We start from the raw sequence: 9,048 nt of genomic DNA on the forward strand, positions 1-9,048 counted from the left end.
GGGAAATTAGTAACAGTAGAAGGGGGAACTACAGAGATAAAATATGTTCTATTTACAAAGAATGGCTATGCACTTGTTATAAGCAAGTGACCCCATTGATGGAGTACTATTTCAAGTGCATTAATTATTTGTCAAGTTATTATGGAGTTTTCTATGGAAATTCCAGTAAACACTTAGCTAGATGACCACTTTATGCCACTTATAAGTATAAGTGAGGGCTGAGATTGCGATGTTTGTATGGTACTTGAAAGGCACGATTAGAAATGTAAGAACATATTTTATGTTATTCTTGCTATTGTACTTAAGGAATTAGACAAGCAATAAGTAAACATCAGATAAGTGTGAAGGCGGGTGGAGTCGTATAGATATCCCTTGAAGCTTGATTGATAAAAGTTAGCAATGATGAAGGGGAAGTTCTGGGGAACTTTGTATATAAGATTAGAATGGTGATATCATACATGCACAAGATAGATAACTGTACACCTGATGATCCTCAGACCAAATAGAGTTTCTGGTCAATCAGTAACAATGTTGGTGTAATATCGGTAATTTATAAGGGAAGGTGGATATTGTTCAGTGTAGCCTAAAAAGGAAAAGCAACCATGTACATGATATCAGCTTCTAAAAATGCCTTTCAAAATGAGAATATCTAGGAATAAACACATGACATTTATTTGTAGACCTATTTTCTTGTCTTACATCATGCCAAGTACAACATTGATCTTAGTGAATTATATGTCTTCATTTGATTAGTACTATCAATATCCTATGTGAACTATATCAGCTCACATTGTATCTTGGATTCTATCCTAAGTTAAACTTAAAATATGTAAGTCCTAAATAATGGTATTACACCCTAGTTCAACCCAAAGACTTACTTGCCTGAACTTGTTAAAGTTGCTTTTGACTTGGTGAAAAGAAACTTTAAATTGTCTATATTTAAAATTTACCATACTCAATACACTGAGTTTATAGGAACTCAGTTGTTAGTGTTTCAACATAAAATATCATTTGACTGGAAACCTTAGCAGTGTATTATGATACTAACTACCAGGCATTTTTAATACTTGCAGTGGCATTTGAGCTAATACATAATCTAGGTGAAGTCTTTAACGTATTTTCCTTCTCTATATGGGCGTATGTAATGCCTTCCATTGATAACTAACATTTCAAGTCTAGCTCAAGGTTCTTATAGCACATCTGCATCAAACGATCTAGTGTCTCTTCGCTTTAAATAACTCTCTGGTATCCTAGACCAAATCGTGAAAGTTTCTATAATTGATCATACTTTTAAGATGCGGATCAAAACCTACAATAGAGCGAGTATCTTAGTAGCTCATTTGGTTGCATTTTTCACGTCTAAAATTCCATAACCCTGAGGACATATTGCTTATATTAATCTTCTATAATTTCTAGATTGGGTTAGGCCGTATTGTTTTTCCTCTGTTTCATCGCTATTCTTATTCCGTTTAACTTAGTTTCTCTTGTAATTTATTTATCCCTTTTATGTCTTTTCTTTATTTGATCGTTATGTTTTCGTCTATTAATATCAGTAATGGACACTCTAAGAAATCTGAACAAACCTGCAGATCCTAATGGACTAAATTTAGTGTGAGATACATACATAGGAGAAGAAGAATCTTAGCAATGAACATAAGGATTAGATTGAAATATCTTTTTACCTTTTTATTTCATCAACATAAACAGGTTGCGTTTGGAAACTGTTCTGCTGCCACTATTCCAGAACATAATCACATCAATCTTTTTTGCGAAACTATAGCATGTACGTAAACCTTACCTTTATCTTGTTGAGATAAAGAGGTCATTGTCGAAAAAGTGCTAAGCTTTCCTTCTTTAAGATCAGCAGAAAGAAAACTCAGAAATGCCAAAAATAGGACAACACACAAACTCTTTCAAGGTTTACCATAGATGGCAGGGAAAAGAAAGTGCATAATAGAGTGTCTATATGATAGCGGAGTAGTAATAGTTACTTGGGAACCAATTGTTGTAAGCAGGAAAAAGTTCCAACAACCACGAATTCTTGTATTACCAAAATATAAGAAGTAAAGGTTGGCTTTATGAATTTCCCTATTCATTCTTTAGCTTTTTTTTATAAAGGCGATGTCTAGACCATCTTCTATGCAGCTCGACTAAATTCAAGGGACACTTTTCGGCTCCCCACCAACATAAGAAATTATGTAACTCCCTCAAATGTAATGTTCTCTAATACGATGTCAAGTTTATCTGACTAAAGGGGGCTTTAAGACAACGGTAAAGGTATCTTCGCAATAGATTGTCTTTCATAAAATAGTTGGTCATTTTCTTAGAAGTAGAGAAGCGAGGCTAACACAAAAAGCTCAGATAGGTAATTGGTGTCAACCAAAGCGCCTAAATAATATGGAATACAAGAAGAAAATAAATACTGAGCTGAAACTACCAGATAAACAAAAGCTGAGGAAGGTGTTAGAAATGAGACATTGGCAATGGTCTGAAAGATTAGTAACTCGTAAAAATTACAATGTTATCTTTTTCCCTCAAAAAAGTGGTAAGATGCCTTTCTTTGAGATCAGCAGAAAGAAAATTCAAAAATCCCCAAAACAGGACAGTAGATGCACTTGTTCAAGGTTTAGCATATGGTAGTTGTAATAGTTACCTGGGAACCAATTGTTGCTCTAGCTTGCAGTAGAAGCATCGAACCATTTTTTTTAGTTTTAGGGCACACAAACTGACTGCAATTCAAACACGCAAGCAGGTAAAATAGTTGAGGACGTTCAGGGAGTGATAATCTGGCTTCCACGGGGAAACTTTGTACCTGTAGTGTTAATGTAGAATAATGTTAGAAACTTCTTCGACCTCACTAGTTGTACTCTGCGATACAGCTTTAGTTGGGTAAGAAAATAATTACTATATGTATAGGTTATGGTATGGGATAAACTAACCGTAGATAACAACTCTGGAATGGTGGCTATAGCTAGCACTTGATCTTTAATTGGTGCAAGATTTAGTGAGGATGATGATGATGATGAGCTTCTTAAAGTGTAAGACAACAACATTCGCTCGTTGTGCTTCACCCTGGAGAAGGTTAGGTGAAACAATAAAAATATGTTTTGCATAGTCGTACGAAGAGGGAACATATCAGTGTATACCAGTTTGTCAGTGTAGTAGCCTGTACATACTGAGGATTTGTTGAGATGGTCGACTGATATCTTGTTGCTAGTCTTAGAGCTGCGTATGTGAAAGAGAGGAAAGCTTTTTTAATTCAATATAGAGAAACAAAAAGTAAAAAGAAGAGTTGCAGAAGATGGGCTAATGAATATACCACCACAGAATTCAATAACGCCTTACATCTCGCAAAAATGACAGGGTACTCATGTAGATGGTATAGTAATTCAGCTCCTTCATTGTCGGCTAGATCACCCCATATAGTAAATAGGAAAGGTTTCTTGCTGGTGGAAATAATAGATGCAAAAATTATTATAGTGAAACCATGTTTTAACAAGGAAATAGAATGGTTGGTGAAGTAGTTGTTGGTACGCGAGTAACTCACCTCTAGTGTATGACAATTGCTTTTCGAAAATGCTTGCTTTGGTCAGTTGTATATTGAATGGCGCTACAATTAACTACTACTGCCAATAAGTCTGGAGTAATTAAGATTAACATGTTAACAGTTAATTTGATTAGTAGGGGCTAGTTAGTTGACGGGAAAAGGAGTCAGAATGTAAGATGGATGTTTACCAAATTCGACACCTAGACTTTATTGTTCGATAGCTGAGAAAGACAGTGTATCCAATTTTATTGGAGCAGGCAGGGGTACCTCCAATCCGTTGTTATTGGTAATCGCCTCAACGATTGTGTATCTGTCAGCCACCCATTTGTACGTACTAGCTCGTATTGAGTAACTATGAGGCTCTCTAACTTTCAGACACGACACCAAATATGTCTCGAAAAGGCCAAAAAAATTCTTGTACTTGGGAATGTCATCGTCGTAGAGTATTATAGAAGCCTCTTGTTCCTGTAGTCAAGTAAAAGGGAACAAATTGTACATGTGCGAGAACAATTTATGTAAGAAGTTCTTAGAATTTCCGTTGTTCTCTTGATGAGGCTACAATTTGATTTTTTCGAATTTCTTAGGTCGCTGAAGTTATTAATTTTGCAACGGTAACAAATGTTGTGTACATTATGAGATTGTTGGAGGTAATAAATTTCAGGATATGAACTTTGGTTTTCAAGGAAAGTAGAGGTAGAGAGACAAGCTTACACTTTCATCCTGTAGAAGTATTGTCTGGAAATGCACGGAAGAGTTGCTGCTTTTGCAAGGCCGAAACTTGTCTACTACCTGTACTTTATAGGTCCAGTCTGTAGTTTCTGTTGTGATTGCGTCCATGGGGAGCCTTTGATTCATTACGTTGGTCTCTGTTTCATTATTACTGGGAAGGTGTACATGAAACATAAACATATGTGATAAGAGCTTTGTTAAAATACAGAGAACCAACCAATAAATCGCCTATAGCAAATAATGGGTGAAACCAAAAGTTAAATATTGCCTGCTCAACAGGAAAGAACAAGTTATAGACCTTTTAAATCTTCACAAAACAACCGATCATGTAATCTTCCATCTGAGGATTAACGGAAACCTATGTTGGTCGGACTCTAAAAAAATGTCATAGGTCCATGCCGGATTCCTCAAAAGTAGTGCATCTTTGAAGGATCTCGACATATGCTACAACATTTTTAGAGAAAATCCCAGCAACTCAGAGAAGAAATTCTCTTAGCTTTGTAAGATCAGCTTTATAACTATTATTTATAAAATAAAAACAACTAACATCTGGAATTAAATACTTTTGATGCACATAAATAATCTCATAGCCAACTAAAGCAATATCTTGTTCTGTGGGCATTGATAAATTCAAAGGGAAGCTCACAGCAAGCTACAGTTGAATGTATTCATGCAATTTTGTGAAATTATAAATCATGAATTTTTTAGGGTAACAGTAGATTAGCAACAACTATCTTTTGTTTAGACGGGTAACATTTTATTTGCAACAATTCCATTTTCACACAAGCAAGATAACTTTTCCTTTTTTCCTCTCAAAAATTCTCACACAATCCATGCAGACTCGCAAAGAAGAACAAAATCAACAACTAAGACCTACACTATGTAAATTGAAGATCTGGGAACAACAACAACTGAAGAAGAGGATTCTCAAAATCAACTTTGTCAAATCTTTCATGAAAATGAACAATATCAGAGGGCAACTGTTGTATTTATCATCGTTGAAATACACGTGTAGCAACAACAATACCAAATGACTTATTTTCTTTTGTCTTTGTCATCCTAAGAATACACGTGTAGCAACAGCCATAGAAAATCACTTATTAACAGCTAATATTGGTAATAATGGAAATCGCCCTTGAGAAGCTACCCGAAATGACGAAAATAACCCTTTAAAGCTGGTAGGTGGAGGTTGTCCTGCCAGCTTTCACATGCCTGGTTTGAAGACTTGTTCACCACTTATATATATATTAGTAATACATAAACCGTTATGACAATTAACATGATCACCCCTTCATTGTCTAGCATCTAAATCTTATCGGTCAAACTCCATGGACTAATTAAAGTCCCAAAAAAAGAACTCCATTATATTAAATTTATTTTAAATTTCAACATTAAGTCTTAAATATTAGGATAATATAAAAGGACAATTATTTGAGAAAAATAGTAAGCTACAATTTTTTCTATTGTAAGGGGGATTATTTATATAAGAAATATCTTTTCAATTAATTTTAAAGTTTTGATATTAGAATAATAATTGCAACTTATAGCATTTTTCACATAGTTTCGATCATCTAATTATAAATTTAAAATATTGCATTAATCTAATAAAAAGAAATGGAGTAAGTAATTGACAGTTTTGTCCATTTTGAATACTATTACGAAGGGTAAAAGAGTTTTCTCCTAATCTATCTTTACTAGTTAACTTGATCGAGCTCTGTGCAATCATATATATCTTTTTTCAAATTTATTTATATATAAAAGATAAAACTTATATTATAAACAACAAAAAAAAAAGATATACGCATAAGAAATGCAAATGAAAAAAAAATATAAATCAATATATAAGAAAATACATACTAAAAAAAATGACACAAGAACAACTGAAAATAAAAACGTTACACATCTTTTTCTAAGAGATGGAGTTCTTGCAAAATAGTCTTGCTAACTGGGAAAGAAAAGCTAACATGGCAACATAAGTTGTCTCATGTTTTTTTTTTTTAATTTTGATTAAATTTTTAATTAATTCAAATTCACATCATATAAACTTCATTAAATGACCTATCTCATCATAACTTTTGGTAATAACATAAGTTTTGTCATACTTAATATTTAAATTCTTTTTATCATATTCATAGACTTTTAATCTTACGTAAATCCTCTTATGAATTTATTCTAAATTAATTGTATATTCTTCAAAATTAATATTAACATTATTGAGAAAAATTTTATAATAAATTAATTTAAAAATAATGGGAAAAAAAACGTAAGTACAGACTTATTGATCAAACAATAATGTATAATGGGGTAATTTCTCGTAATTTTAAAGAGAAACTATTGTCATGCATCATATTAGAGTTAATTGAAAAGAGGTTTCATTATAGTTTGTTAAGAGTTTAAGTTTGGAGTGTTTGTTCAAGATTAGTGAAACACAAATTTTGAATGGAAATTACATAGTCATTAAACCTTGAAAAAGAAAAAAGAAAAATTATTAATTTTTTCATAACTCGAAACTTAACTTGATAAATATAATGGATTGAAAGTAGAAAAATATAATAAATTCATGTCCAACAAAGATAAGAAAGAGAAACAACCCAACTCTTTTCATATATCAGCTTCTTTTAAATTTACCGAACTGTAAATAATTATTTTTTGATCTTAAGATCACAGCAACATACCTTGTGCTGATACGCACACAAAAAAAACTCTCTTCAAAACATTCTTTTTTTCATATCCTTTTCCTCTTTAGACATAGGTAGCACTAATGCCACTGCAATATTAAAACAGCATCTATCGAGACACTATTATCTTTAAAAGGAACCAAAGAACTCTATTTTTTATCACATATACATTTGTTGGCGTAGTCAAAAGTCACAAGATCATTTCATTTCACTTTTTAATTTAAAAAAAAAACATATAATCTTGAATATAAACTAAATACATATAGTGGTATAGATTTCTACGCACATAAAATCAATATAATATTCACAAAACTTTTGATAAATAGAGAGCTGAAAATAAAAATTATCTCTTATATTGGAATGAGCAAATCATGGAGAAAAACTTAAATCTTACAATTAAATTTGTGTGTTGAAATATGAACTTATATGAATCCACCAAAGTTTCTTGATATTTATGGGCTTAATTTTATTTTATTTTTTTGTAAAAAAACAAATAACACGTACAATAAAGAGAGGCTTAAGGAAAGTTATGAGGATGAAGTATAAGTAACACAGTCATTAGGGCGAAAAGTAGGAATAACAATAACGGAAGATAAAGATTCATATTTTTTCCCCCAAAATTATAGAAAATATATTAGGATTTTCCTTTCAAATCAAAATGAGGTTTAAAAAAGGATCTAAAAATATTAAATAAAAAAATAAATAACAATGTTGGTCAAAGATAGGTGTCACATTACTTATTATAAGCTTAATTCAATATTAACAACCACAAAAAAATAAAAACTTAAATCACAAAAATAAAATTAAACTCTTATGAAAACTTAAATAACAACGATTTTGATATTGATAAAAGGTTTTTTAGAGCACCTCTTCATATCAAAAATCACCATATTTTGACCTGTCATAAGATGATGGTGAATATGCATATTAAAAAGCAAGGATAAAAAATAAAATAAAAAGATAAAAGAGAAGAAAAAAGAACTTACATGAAAATCTAAAAGAAATGGTACAAAAAGACATAAATATATATGCTAAAACAGAGTATGGAAAAGCAGTGAAAAGAGTTGGCTGCCAATTAATTGTCATTTATTAAGCATTAAGGAGAAAACGTGGGGTTAAAATGGTTAATTAGAGAGGTGTTTGGATGAATTGTGCAATTCATTTAATTAATATCATTGATAACAAATTAATTATCATAGTGTAAGCGCACGTTTCACGCACATATAACGTTTGATTATAGAAAATTAAATAATTTTGTATATTGAGGATATTTATAGTGAAGTGTAAAAAATTCAAATCACTTTTCAAAGATCTTTCACACTTTCATATAACAATGTAAACATAAGCATATATTTTAGTGTAAGTACATATATATATTTTACCACCAGAAGTTCCAAGTGGTTGATGGATCATCACTTTTGCGTTTGTCATGTAATACTTCTTTCCCTTATTGTCAAAGGCTCTGAGAGACACATAAATTTTAATCATATTTGTGGAGCGATTATTATTTTCAATATTTAAAATCTTTTCATATTTTTAAAGTCAAATCTTCACAAAATTATTGATTACATTCTTATTGCGTACTTAAAACTTTTAAAAATTTGATACCTCTTAAATTTTTCTTATTCTAACGCTTTTATATTTATTTCTAAATTTTTTAATTTTTTTTAAAATCAAATTTAGTTGATTTAGAATTCTTAAACTAATGAAAAAAATATCAATTGTCATTAATTCTGATGACTTCTAATAAGGAAAGGTTTTACCATAAATATATTAAATTAATAAAGACTTATAATAAGAAAAAGTTTTATCATAATTATATTTAATTAATGAAGACATCTAAGAAAAAATGTAACGCCCTAAGTCTGTACCCCGGACGCTAAACGGTGCTCATAATCCCGAGGGACCACAAGTTAACCCATGATTGGTACCTGCTGCAATAACTGAATAATAATACTGTAATTATGCGGAAATTAGACGAAAACTTGTCATAAGGTTCAAACTGAAAGTAAATACTGAATACTGAAAACTGAATACTGATACATCTATCTGAAATACTCTAGTCTGAAAAGCCTCTACTGTCTAAACAAGGAT

General features: G+C 31.3%; 1 long non-coding RNA gene across 1 annotated transcript; it reads right to left on the reverse strand.

Moving 5' to 3' along the window:
- Positions 1-3,213: 3,213 nt before the first annotated feature.
- LOC124895648 lies at positions 3,214-3,810 on the reverse strand. The gene is made up of 3 exons (XR_007051834.1): positions 3,736-3,810; positions 3,548-3,638; positions 3,214-3,446 (listed from the first exon to the last, which is right to left on the reverse strand). It is a non-coding gene; the product is annotated as an uncharacterized LOC124895648 (long non-coding RNA).
- Positions 3,811-9,048: the final 5,238 nt, after the last annotated feature.

The sequence above is a fragment of the Capsicum annuum genome, unplaced genomic scaffold, assembly GCF_002878395.1.
Source record: "Capsicum annuum cultivar UCD-10X-F1 unplaced genomic scaffold, UCD10Xv1.1 ctg83367, whole genome shotgun sequence".
NCBI classification, from domain to species: domain Eukaryota; kingdom Viridiplantae; phylum Streptophyta; class Magnoliopsida; order Solanales; family Solanaceae; genus Capsicum; species Capsicum annuum.